The following is a 12,568-nucleotide window of genomic DNA, read 5'->3' as shown; positions in this document are numbered from 1 at the left end:
CCAATTCCCGCTGTATCGTTCTCAATGCAGAGATAGTCCATGCACACAAGATCCATGGGTCCCGCACTTTTCAGATGACCCATAGGGGCAGCTCTCACAGGCAGGGTCTTCATCTGGATACACCTCCTGCATGTCTTTCCATGTTGCTCGACATGTTCCCTCATGCGAGGCCAATAGAACCGATCTTGTACTAGGCCATAGGTTTTGTCCACCCCGAGATGCCCATGTTGATCGTGGAGAGTTCTCAGGACCATGCCACGGTATCTGTGCGGTAGTACCAATTGTTTTCTATCAGGGTGATCATGATACTTCACAACCCTATAGAGTACTCCATCTTCGAGATGTAGTCGGCTCCATTCTCTTCGGTATAATTCTCTTTGACTCACAGGTAGAGAAGTCAGCCATTTAGGATTCTCAGTCTTTATTGCTCTGATAACTATCCCAATATACCAGTCCTGCGCTTGAGCCTTCCTCTTGTCTTCTGTGGTTATACTGGACCACTGTTGAAGCATGACTGGAGCATGGAACACCTCAGGCACAGCTTCTGGAGAGTGGCTAATGGAGTCTATCCCTCTTAGCTCGGCAAATTCTTCTTGACTCTCGGCCACCACATACATCTGACAAAAGGCTCCTACCCCCGGCCCAGGGATCTCTTCCCACTCCTCTTCTTCTTGGTGAGGAGGGAGTCTAGGTCTGCGGCACAGGGCATCTGCGCTGACATTCTTGGGCCCAGGCTTGTACTTCAGGCTGAAACTGTAGCTTGACAAGGCAGCCAACCACCTATGTCCTGTGGCATCCAGCTTAGCTGTAGTCTGGATGTAGGTAAGTGGATTGTTGTCAGTCCTTACTTCGAATGTTGCTCCATACAAATAGTCATGCAGCTTATCCACGATGGCCCACTTGAGTGCCAGAAATTCCAATTTATGGACTGGATAGTTCTTCTCAGCACCTGTAAAACTTGTAGATAGTCGTGCCCAGTAGCTTGCCCATTTACTCCCTTGTACAGTCTTATCATGTATGTAGCGGGAAAACGAAGACTCTCCACCAACTGCTGTTTCTTTATGGTATCCGTACAAGACCATTCCTCCAACAACTGCATAGCATTATCCTTCCAGACCTCAAAAGGCTCTTCTCCTGCAGGAACAGGCTGATTCCCAGAAAACACCTTTAGTTTGCGGTAACTATGGGTGTGGTTTGCCGTCACTATGGCTTCTGAGAGTTTCTGTAGTATGTCCGATACATCACTACCTCCTGTAGGCAGGGTGCGTACTTCAGGGTTGTCTGGTTTCAGTAATGCTGTAGATGGATGAGATTCTGCTTTAGGAGTAATCATTCCGTGTCCTCTAGGAGGATGGGCAGCTTGTTTAGGGATGGCTCCGGCCTTTCCGGAGATGGGGGTCAGGGACTTAGAATAATTTTCTGTGACATAATCTTTCCGTTCTAACTTAAAGGGTTGTTGCAGTGAGACACTTTCTTTCTTATCAAGGAGAGCGTACACTAAGGAGCATCCTTCATCCGGGGCTCCATATAAATGAATGTTGGTAGGCATCTCATGGTCTCCTAAGTCCGTATGACAATATATTAACATGTAAGTTTGGCCTTCAGAATCCTGCAGGATATCCCTGACGGTCGCCATTTCTATTCCCAGTCGAATTTCTATACACAAGATGACGTGATTCAGCTCACAGCAGGATGGGACTTTGCATAACATCACAGCTTGCTGTAATGGTACATTTCTTTGCTGGGCCCACTCTTTTGCAAAGGAGGGAGTGGCCTGAGGACTTAACCTATTCTCACTGGTTGTACCCCAATAGATCTCAGCAGCGCCTCCATTTGTAACGGGGTTTTGGGGGTGCCCCCTAGTGTCTTTGGGGTCCTTAAACCTAGTTAACTCACTATGCCTGACAGGCGGATCCTGAGCTTCCGCTATCTGGGAGCTGGGGTACATGTCTGCGGCAGCGCCTCCACCCAGTGGAGCATCCGGAGTAGGGATGTGGGGTCCCACTGGGAACATACTTGGTGCAAATGAAACTGACACAGCCTAACTGGAACTAACTTTATATGGTAAATAGCAATTGAATCAACATACACAGGAAAATACAATGGCGTAACCAGATAACAATGCAATGTGGATTTTCCTCACTTACCCACCAGCACACCTGCGTCCCACCCCCTTATCTTCGCCCTAGCGGCCGTTGGTGCACATAGGAGAGTTGGGGCCCTAATAAGTCCTGCTCCGCAGGGTCACTGAAGCAGCCTCAGATGTGTAATGTCCGTCACGGGACCTCAGAGTCTTTACTGTGAGCGAGGAGACAGGTGCCCTGTGGTGATACAGGGAGAGGCTTGGCTTACCCTCACAACACAATTAACCAGGTCCGTCAGTAGCAGTCTCCTCTCACTGGATTCACCAAACGTCTGGACTCAATGCTTGTCTTTGCCAGCAGGTCCCTCTCTCAGCTGGTGTGATCTTGGGTGAAACAAGTTCTCTCCGCCAGGTTCCATCTCTGTGCTACAGTCTCTCACATGTCCTTTTTTTCGGCTCCGCATGTGGTCACTTCTAGAATCTTTTTTTTAGGACCTCCTTCCTCAGAGCTGTGCAGGAAGTACTCCCCGGACCTGCGATGATCCACCCTCCTCTCACTCATTTCAGCAAGTCATGTGATCAATGCTCAATGTTTTATTAACAGCATACTGAGGCCATGTGCCATCTACTGGGCATTTCAGATAATGTAGCCTGTGTAACTTCACAGGGTTACATTTATATGTTTGGAGGCTTTGTCTGTTGTGTTTGTGTGTGGGGAGGTTGTGTGTCTTGTATGTGTAGGGCGTATGTGTGTTGTGTTGAGGGCAGTCTGTGGGGGTTACATTTTCAATTTTGAAGAACTTCATATATTATTTTTACCCTCTTCTGCTTGCTTTTGGGAAGCTATAGAGGTAAGATTCATAACCTTCGGCATTCCAGATGTTGTGGATGTTATGGCTGTAAGAGCATTATGGCTGTAAGAGTATTATCGGAGATGTAGTTCACATCTGAATTGCCAAAGATTGCCTTCCCATGGTCTAGTGGGTGGAGTGTGTAGTCCCTGCAGGAGCAGATCACTGTATATGCTCCATCTAATCCAGCCTGATTGATTCACTGAGTTCTGAACCATGATAGAAGGGCAATGATATCCTACCATTTCCAAAAAATGGGCATGTCTGTAAATGAAGACTATAATGTTTCATACGGATGTCATCCTGCACTGTTTTACACAGGCTGAACCAATGCTATCAGAGATAAAAACATTTTAAACATCCTGTTGGTTCTTATCTTTGACCAACATATTAACCATGCACAAAACAAATTGACTGTGCACTGACTGAAGTGGGATTATCTTGACCTGCAATAAGCACACAGCCCAATCTGACAGAATATGAGGACTAGTAAAACAATGTATTGCGAGAATGTTGAGTTTTTTATCACACAAGCCATGAGTTTGAAAATGATGAGTACAGTTTGCCCATCCCTTGAAGTCACAAGCTATGCAAATAAAATAAAAACACTCCTCTTGTGCACAATTGCACCCAAAGTAGTAATTACATGACATACCTATTTGAGTGCTTCCACATTACCAAGTGTAAGGTTAAAAACAAATCTAAACAATCAAAAACATTTACATTGTTTTTATTTTGTTTTGTTTTTTGCAGTACTTAACAAGCTCTGGCACACCCCTTGCTCTAATCAGGAAGTGGCTGAACATTTCAGCCAATCCTCGTCCTTCTGTAGCTTATTATGAGAGAATCAATAACATTCATGTACATATGACTCACACTCGATACAATGACTCCGTCTCATTTGGACAAGTCATTAATAACCACAAGCATGCTGAGAGTAATGATATATAGTGGAATTTTGTGAGACTCCATACCAGAACATGCAGTACATGACTAGAAGAGGGATTGGTCAGCCAGCAGCATACATGAAACTCCAGTGACGCATTTGACAGCCTGGCATGGCCTGGCACAGGTTCTTGCCCCAATTGAAGCATTAAAGCTCTGTGGATATATTAACAAATGAGTAAATCACTTTATATATTACATTGTGTTAATGTTTTTAGCTGCTAAAAGGAGGCGCAAATAACCTTTCCCAGATAAGTGCACCATAAACTGTGACACATTAATTGCTCACTCTGATCACCATAACTATCTTGCATTATTGCTATTATGGTTGTACAGAATTCCCTACAATTCTCAATGTAGTTATTGCAGGGATAATTATGGGGCAACCTTTTTAATCCTGTTGTTTTCTTATTATTCTGTAAAATCAATGATGTACAAAGGTTTATGGGATAAGATCAGACCTCGTAGACCAGAATGCCAGGTTTCCGATTGGTGAGCCTCTTTTCTGGTCAAGGATGAATTTGCTTGCCATGGCCACATGCTGTGCAAGTATCAGCAGCATTATCAGTCTATAAAAGTGTGTTTTTCTTTTTTGTTTCCCCGCTATTTTACTGTGTTAATTATATAATGATTTTAATAACAGGGAGTTATTTGTATCCCATTGTTTATAGTTAGTACATTATATTTTCTATAATGTTGCAGACATCTGAGGATAAATTAATATTCTGTAGAAAGTAATAAATGAACTGCATGTTTCTTTACAAATGTTTATTACACATACAAAATAGGCCTCAATTTAATACATTTTCCAATTGATTATGTACTAAAACTGCTTCATTAAGTTGTTTTGGTGCCAGGGCCAGTGCAGGGATTTTGGGCTACCTAGGCAAAGGTGCATTTTCTTCCTGAGTGCTTATAGTGTTTTTAAGCCAGCCATGTTCTACCCAAGACTATAGGGTGACAAAATGTAGGGGTCTCCTTAATAAAATATATATATTTAAAAGATAATGTGCTGAGTGCATATTTATAGTGTGTGTCCAGGGAGGCACATACATATGTCCAGAGTATATTACACCAGCTTTATTATACAGGTCTGGTGCATCTACATAGTACTAACAAAAAAAAAATATAATAATACAGAGGGCAACCCAACCTGTAGGAGCACCAGCATGTACTTTTAGGAAATAGCAAATAAATTATACCCGTACACAATTATTTTTTTTACTGTCAGACAGTCCTATTTACCATAAGACACACCAGGTAGTTGCATTTCAAGTGCCCCTTAGTATAAAAATATATTATAAGTCAAAAAGTGTCATATTTACCAATCAAAACATCCTAGTTTCCTGGAATTAATATAAAAAAATGTTCACACAATTTAACCCAGAGGTCGATACGTTCATGGAAATGAAAGGAGCGAGGCACATGGAGAAAAATATGTTCTCATATGTTTCTCTGAACTGGAGAGCAGTAGGCTCTTTCTCCATAGAACCTATGTCTGGTAGAAGCAATATCAGTGGGGATGTTAGCCTTTATCGGCAACACAGCCCTTTAATTGTTTTTCAACTTCCTTTTTCCTTTGACCTTTGAGTACTTGAAAGCGGATCAGGCCACTTTCTCATGTAGCTTGTTTATAATGAGCGTGAGAGCACTAAGCATATTTTTTATTTATCCACACACTGGTACAGAGTAACAGCGATATTTACTAAAGTGAAAATTCAAAGTGAATTTTACATTTAGTTACTATGTAACTATGTAACTATTTAAGGCCAGAGTAGTCAAACTGAACGCATAGCCGAATTAGCAATTTTTTCCAATTCGGCTATTTTTATTTGAAATTTGAAATTCTCTTTTAATTCTCACATTAATGAATAACCGTGTAAATTATTCCAGGAGTACCTGTTTTCTAATTTTAGTTTATTTTTCCCATTCCACTTCACCTGTTGCTCCATCATCAGATCTATTATACCGTTTAACCAATTTTTAACCAGTTTTCTGTCCTCGTTAAAATGTATTAACTGTTAATCACAATCTAACTAAATAGGATATAACAATGATAGAGCAATGATAATTTAATAATTGAGACTGTTAAAATGTAATCTTCCTCACTTTTGTAAGGCATCCATATATGACCACATATAACATTCCACTTTAATGAAAGCACCATGCCAAAAATTCAACATGGCTGCTCTCTACTCCTAACAGAAGCCATTTTACTCCTCCAGATCAAATCAATTCATTTACCAATTGATAATTAATGAAAATCAAATTTAGACATAAATATGAATTAATGTTACATTTATTAAGGATATTTAACAATATTAATATAATTATATAGTCTCCAACAGAGACAGTAAGTATTTACGGGCCATGATATATCATAGAATCTTGGATATTAATATAATTTTGACCAGGAAACAGCCAAAATGTGGGTGACCTCTGGACTCACGAAGAGTCATCCTTCAGCACTCAGGAAAGGAAAAACCTCCTGTGGAGGAAACCTTTGGGGAACCATGGCTTAAAGGACTGCCCTTCCTTCTGGGCATTAAGAGGCAAATTAAGATCATTAAATAGAAGCATAGGGCTCAATGTTTTCTACACTATTTAACTTAGCAGACAGACATAGACACAGACAGACATACATAGTGAAAGATAGATTAGATAGACAGACAGACAAACAGACAGAAAGATTAGGAAAGAGATTAAACAGAGATTGAGAGATTATACTGATACCTGGAGAAAAAAAAGCTGAATGTGATGCTTAGAATCCCCTTTGGAAAAGCAATTTTTGATAATGGATGTACAAGTAGCTGCGTAAAATATAACTTTCCCTGCTAGAACTTCCATTTGTTAAGATCAGATTGAGGGTAGACAAGCTCCAAGTCTTCAGACACACCCAAGCGAGGCATATACCTCTATGCCATTGAAATGGTACGAGAACCATGAATATAGGTGAAGCTCTGTCAAGGCCTCTATTTTAACTGAGAAGAAATAGAATCTTCAAGCAGTTACACCAGCAGTTATGTTTATGACAGATTGTTTAAGTGGTTACATCAGCAGTTATGTTTATGACAGATTGTTCAAGTGGTTACATCAGCAGTTATGTGTATGACATCACAGCATGACATCACATGTTTAACTGATTTAAATGATTAGGATCACAGTTCCTGAAGTGGAGATTATTTGTATTAATTTAAAAGGATGCAATGATAAACATGTAGTAGTAGTCTTTACGATCAATATACATTTTATTAAAATTTAAACATAAACATTGTAATTTATTTAATTAGTATATCTACGTAAAGGACAATGTAGTTACCAGAACAACTACAGCTTAATGTAATTGTTCTGCAGGCATTTTCATGCAAACACTGCCTTTTCAGAGAAAAGGCAGTGTTTACATTGCCCCCTATGGAAACCTCTAGTGGCAATTCCTCAGATGGCCACTGGAGGTGCTACCTGGGGCAGTGCTGCACAGTAGGCAGCACTGTCATTCAGCATCTCCACGCTCAGTATGGAGACGCCGAATTTTCCTCATATTGATGCATTGATTCAGTGCATCTCTATAAGGTGGTGCTGCCCCTTCGCGTCTCCTTGACGATTTTAGCCAATCCAATACTTTCCCATAAGTAATGGTTGACTAAAAATAGGCAATTCTGATGACGTCACCAAAGAGGCGGATCAGGGGCTGGAAATACGGTGAGTTTTAATTCCTTCTAAGGGGAATAAGGGGGGCAAGCCACCTAAATTGTGGTTTTAACACTATAGGGTCAGGAATACATGTTTGTGTTCCTGAATCTATAGTGTTCCTTTAACTACTTTTATCTGTTTTCACTGTAATATTGTTTCTGTTTTTTCATCCCCATACGGTCATTTCCACATCATATTCTTCCTATTACTAGTTCTCAAAACAGTATATTTAGAAATTAGTAGTGAGTTAAGAAACTTGCGAAAGTAAAAAAAAAAAGAAGCAATTTTTAGTATACAGCTGTTAATTAACTGTAATTTACAATTAAGAAGTATAAATTTTGGGACAGAGCCCACTCTGACAGCACCATTTAGTTTGTACCATGATGAAGAGGTGTGCTCAGAGGCGTAACTAGAAACCATGGGGCCCGGTGCGAAAATTGCCTGTTCCCCACACCCCCCCGTAAGTGAGTTTGCTTGTTATGGCCACTTGCTGTGCAAGTATCCGCATTATAAATCTAGAAACGTGTCTTTTTCAGTCTTTGTTATTATTTTACTGTGTTCATTATATAACGCTTTAACAACAGAAGTGATGTTTATCCCATTGTTTATAGTTAATGTAATATATTTTCTATAATGTTGCAGAATTCTGAGGATAAATATTATCCTTTAGAAAGTAATAAATGAACTGCATGTTTCTTTTCAATTGTTTATCACACACAAATATAGGCCTCAATTTAATAAGCTTTCTAAGCGATTCAATACTAAACCTGTTTTATTCAAGTTGTTTTGGTGCCACGATATTTTGCTAACTAGGCAAAGGCACATTGTGCCGCTCCCCTTAAAATGTTACCATTAATGACAACTCTTTGTACGCTATCTTTAAGACAATGTTCAACCCAAGACAATTGGGAAACAATATTTACGGGTCTCACTTAATAAACTATTTTTTTCTTAAAAAGATGAAGTGCTGGATGCCATACTTATATTGGGTGGCCAGGGAGGCACATACATATATTGTGTCCAGAGTATAGCACACCAGCTATATAATGACAAGTCTGGTACATCTGCATAGAACTAACAAAAAAACTGTAAAGAGGGGGCGTGGCTTGACCGCCGAGAGTAATGGCCGCTTAGGCAGAGAGCTCTGCACCCTGAGAGGTCCGAAAAACCACGCCAGACGCAACACACCCGCTCACCAACACCCAAAATTACCTGCAGAGCATCAGAGAAGGGTCCGGAAATGGCATACCAAAAAAAACCCGGTAAAAAACAAAGAGATGGCACCCCATCCGAAGCCGACCTCCTCACAACGCCCAGGCCGCAAGCGCACAAAGATGGCGGCGGCCACGCGAGCGCGGATTCCCCGAGCTCCCCGGGCACCAGGGAAATGAATGTCCCGACACAACAGGCTACCATCTCGGACATAATGCGCTCACTCGCAGAGGTAAAGCACTATCTTGCAGGCGAGATAGAAAGGTCGGCAAGGGAAGTAAAAGCCGAAATCCAAGCTGTGGGGCAACGCACTGAAGCCCTGGAATGGAGGATGGACCATGTGGTAACGGCCCACAATGAGACCGCTACTGCCACCAACACCCTAATATCCAAAGTAGCCGAATTAGAGGCAGAAATAGAGGACGCTTCAAACAGGTCGAGAAGAAACAACCTGAGAATAAAGGGTCTGTCTGAACGAATTAAAGACACAGACATCCAGAAGGTACTCACAGACATGTTCAAAACGCAACTGCCAGCTATCCCTGATCATATGTGGGTAATAGACAGGGCGCACAGGGCACTGAGGGCCAGGGGACCCCCCAATGGCCCACCCAGGGATGTGATTATGAGGTGGCACTTCTTCTCCACCAAAGAAGCCATCATCAAAAGTACCAGACACCACACATACACTCTAGACGGCACCGCACTCCAATTATATCAAGACATAGCACCGACCACGCTTGCCAGGCGCAGAGAGTGGAAGCCCATTGCAGATCTCGTCAGAGCCAAGGGCCTGAGCTTTGCCTGGGGACACCCCTTCAAAATGCTAGTGTTTAACGGGCCAAGGCCGACCATACTACTGCCCACTGCGGACCCCATGGCCTTCCTGAGGGACATAGGCATTGAGGTTCCGGCAGACTTCCATCTCCCCCAGAGGGGCATCCAGGCGCTAGGACTTCTACCCAGAGACGGCGAAGCATTGGACGGCAACGCACCTTAATAGAAGCTCAAAGACCCCCTTCCCATCACAGGGTCCCCACTCCACATTCAGCGGACTACAACATTCCACAATACACCCCAAACCAGTGATATAACCGAAATGGATCCACAAAGTAAAAGCAAAAAGAGACTTATAGACGACTACCAGCTACCCAAACAACCCCACCATGAACCACAAAGAAAAATAGCCAGGCAGGCCAAAACCAGACTACAGCGTGCTCCAACAATAAATAGAGAAAAATGTATATAAAGGGTAGACAGCAAGGAGAAGGAAACGAAAAAAGACAAGACATCACAGAGAACCATAAAAAGATGAACCAAAAAGACATACCATGAACACCAGATAGTCTACCAAAAGAAGTGGACGTTATGCTATAAAAACGCAAAAGAGAAGGAAGATCAGCAATTAAAAACGATACACAAAAGGAAAGAAGGATACAAGACTGGTAACAAAGAGCTGGAGGAGGAAAAGAGAGAGAGAAAATATTTTAAATTTTTTTTACAAATTTGAAAAAAAAAAAAAAAATTATTAAAAACACCTCTAACCAAAATCACCTACAAATACACAAAAAAAGAAACGCCTAAGTAAAATGCCAACTACCAAAGATCGACTAATCAAGGTGAAAGTATTATACCTATGACCGATACGAACTGAAGCACTCAGGTGCGGAAACAGACGGAAATAATCAAGAGTATATTAAAGGCAAGCAACAGTTTAAACCCCAGCGGACAGACAAGAAGGACGAGGGAGCCACCGACACCAAAAAGCATTCAAGCACAGTCCACCGCTTTAAAAACTTTATCAGTAGATGGACTTCAACGATGAACAAGACTGCACAGGCAGTATTGGCCAAAAGGACTACCTAAACATATACTCCTTAATAAACACAGTCCCTCCCAGAGTATGAAACGGACTGCAGTACCCGCCTCGCATCCAACTAGACACGCAAGTTTCCACCTTATGTTGTATATTTATGCCTATGCTAAAGGGGGGAGGGGGGGGGGGGCAGCTCAGGCGAGCGGCAGGGTTAGTGGGCCCAGGGAGAGGAGCAACCAGTCACACACCTCCTCACTCACACCCAACACACACTGGGAACTACACACCTCCATGCATTAGTAGCTATAGACCCCCACCACAAAGGGGCACGGGAACCGGCTGGGCCCGAGCGCAACCGACATAATAATGACTGGAGGAACCACTCCCTCAATAGTCGGGGCACTCTAGTATGTTTGGGACTAGGGGTCTGCTAGGTAGCCAACGGCAGGGATGCATCACAAACCGAACCCTCTACACAAACTACTTAGCGGGGACAACCAAGGACTGTTAGATTAGGCAGCCACAATTGAAAAGAATAGGGGTGATTATTTTGTATATTGTATTTCTTTTTCTCTCTCGCTATTAACTTGATTTTGTTAAACTTTATGATTCAATTCCTATCGCACATAATGTTGTTGATAAATGTTGCATGTGACGGGACACACACGGACGACCTGACTCACGCACGCTGACGTGACCAACAACGTGGGTGACGAATAACTTTGCTACATGGACCGACATCAGGGTGCTCGGCGATTGATTGCCCCCTCCGCGCTAACACAAGCTACCGCGGGGCGGGTAGTCACCCCCCGAGACACCCGGCACTACTTGATAAGACCGGGGTGCTTCCCCGAATAAAGTAGTTTCACCAACTACCTCCCCCCCCCCTCAAGCTACCCTCCCCTAACCCCCCCCCTCTCCTCACCCTCCCACCCCCCCCCCCTACATATCGGCCCGACCCAGTATTGGGCCCGAGACTTGTGGACCCCAAGGGAAACACCCGGGGGACAGCAGGACTCGAAGGGGCGCTCGGCGGGCGGGGCACAGTCTCGCAGCACTCGTGAAACACAGTAACTACAAACGGTTCACAATATGGCGACGCTAAAATTCACCTCCCTTAACGTTAATGGGTTAAACACATCGACCAAAAGAAGCTTGCTAATGAGGGAACTGAAACGACAAAAAAAAACCCCGGAAGTCCTACACACCTTGGGGAAACCTATAGGTGAAGAGGAAATTAATAAGGCGATCACAGCCCTTAAGGGCAATGAAGCCCCGGGACCGGACGGCTACGACGGCTCTTACTATAAAGTTTTTAGGGACGTACTGACGCCCAGCCTCACGAAAATGTACGCAGAATGGATGGAGGGCGGACACCCTAATTCAGATATGCTCACTGCCGACATAGCACTTATACCTAAACCAGGGAGAGACCCAACGGAAACCTCCAAATACAGACCCATCTCCCTGATTAACTTTGACGTAAAGATTTTCGCGAAAATATTAGCTACAAGACTTAACCAACTCCTGGGCACGCTGGTCCACCCGGACCAGGTCGGTTTTGTACCAACAAGGCAACTGTACGAAAACACCAGGAGGGGGGCGGACATCATATGGTGGGCGGTGAGGTCTCGGACGCCTTCTCTGATCCTTTCCCTGGACGCAGAGAAGGCGTTTGACAGAGTGCAATGGCACTACCTCTTCGCACTACTTGAACGACTGCAGATGCCGGACGCTTTTATAAGGGGCATCAAGGCCCTATATACCCAACCGAGGGCGCAGACCAACGTACCTGGTACGATCCCGACCCCGTTTACGCCAACCAACGGCACAAGACAGGGCTGCCCCCTCTCCCCCCTGCTGTTCGTCCTCTCGTTGGAGCCTCTCCTACAGAGGATAAGAGAAGACGAGAACATCTCAGGTATACAAGCGGGAGGCGAAGAGTTCAAAGTCTCCGCATATGCGGATGAC

This window comes from Pelobates fuscus, chromosome 12 (assembly GCF_036172605.1).
Source record: "Pelobates fuscus isolate aPelFus1 chromosome 12, aPelFus1.pri, whole genome shotgun sequence".
Lineage (NCBI taxonomy): Eukaryota > Metazoa > Chordata > Amphibia > Anura > Pelobatidae > Pelobates > Pelobates fuscus.
Note: the sequence above shows the minus strand (reverse complement) of the source record.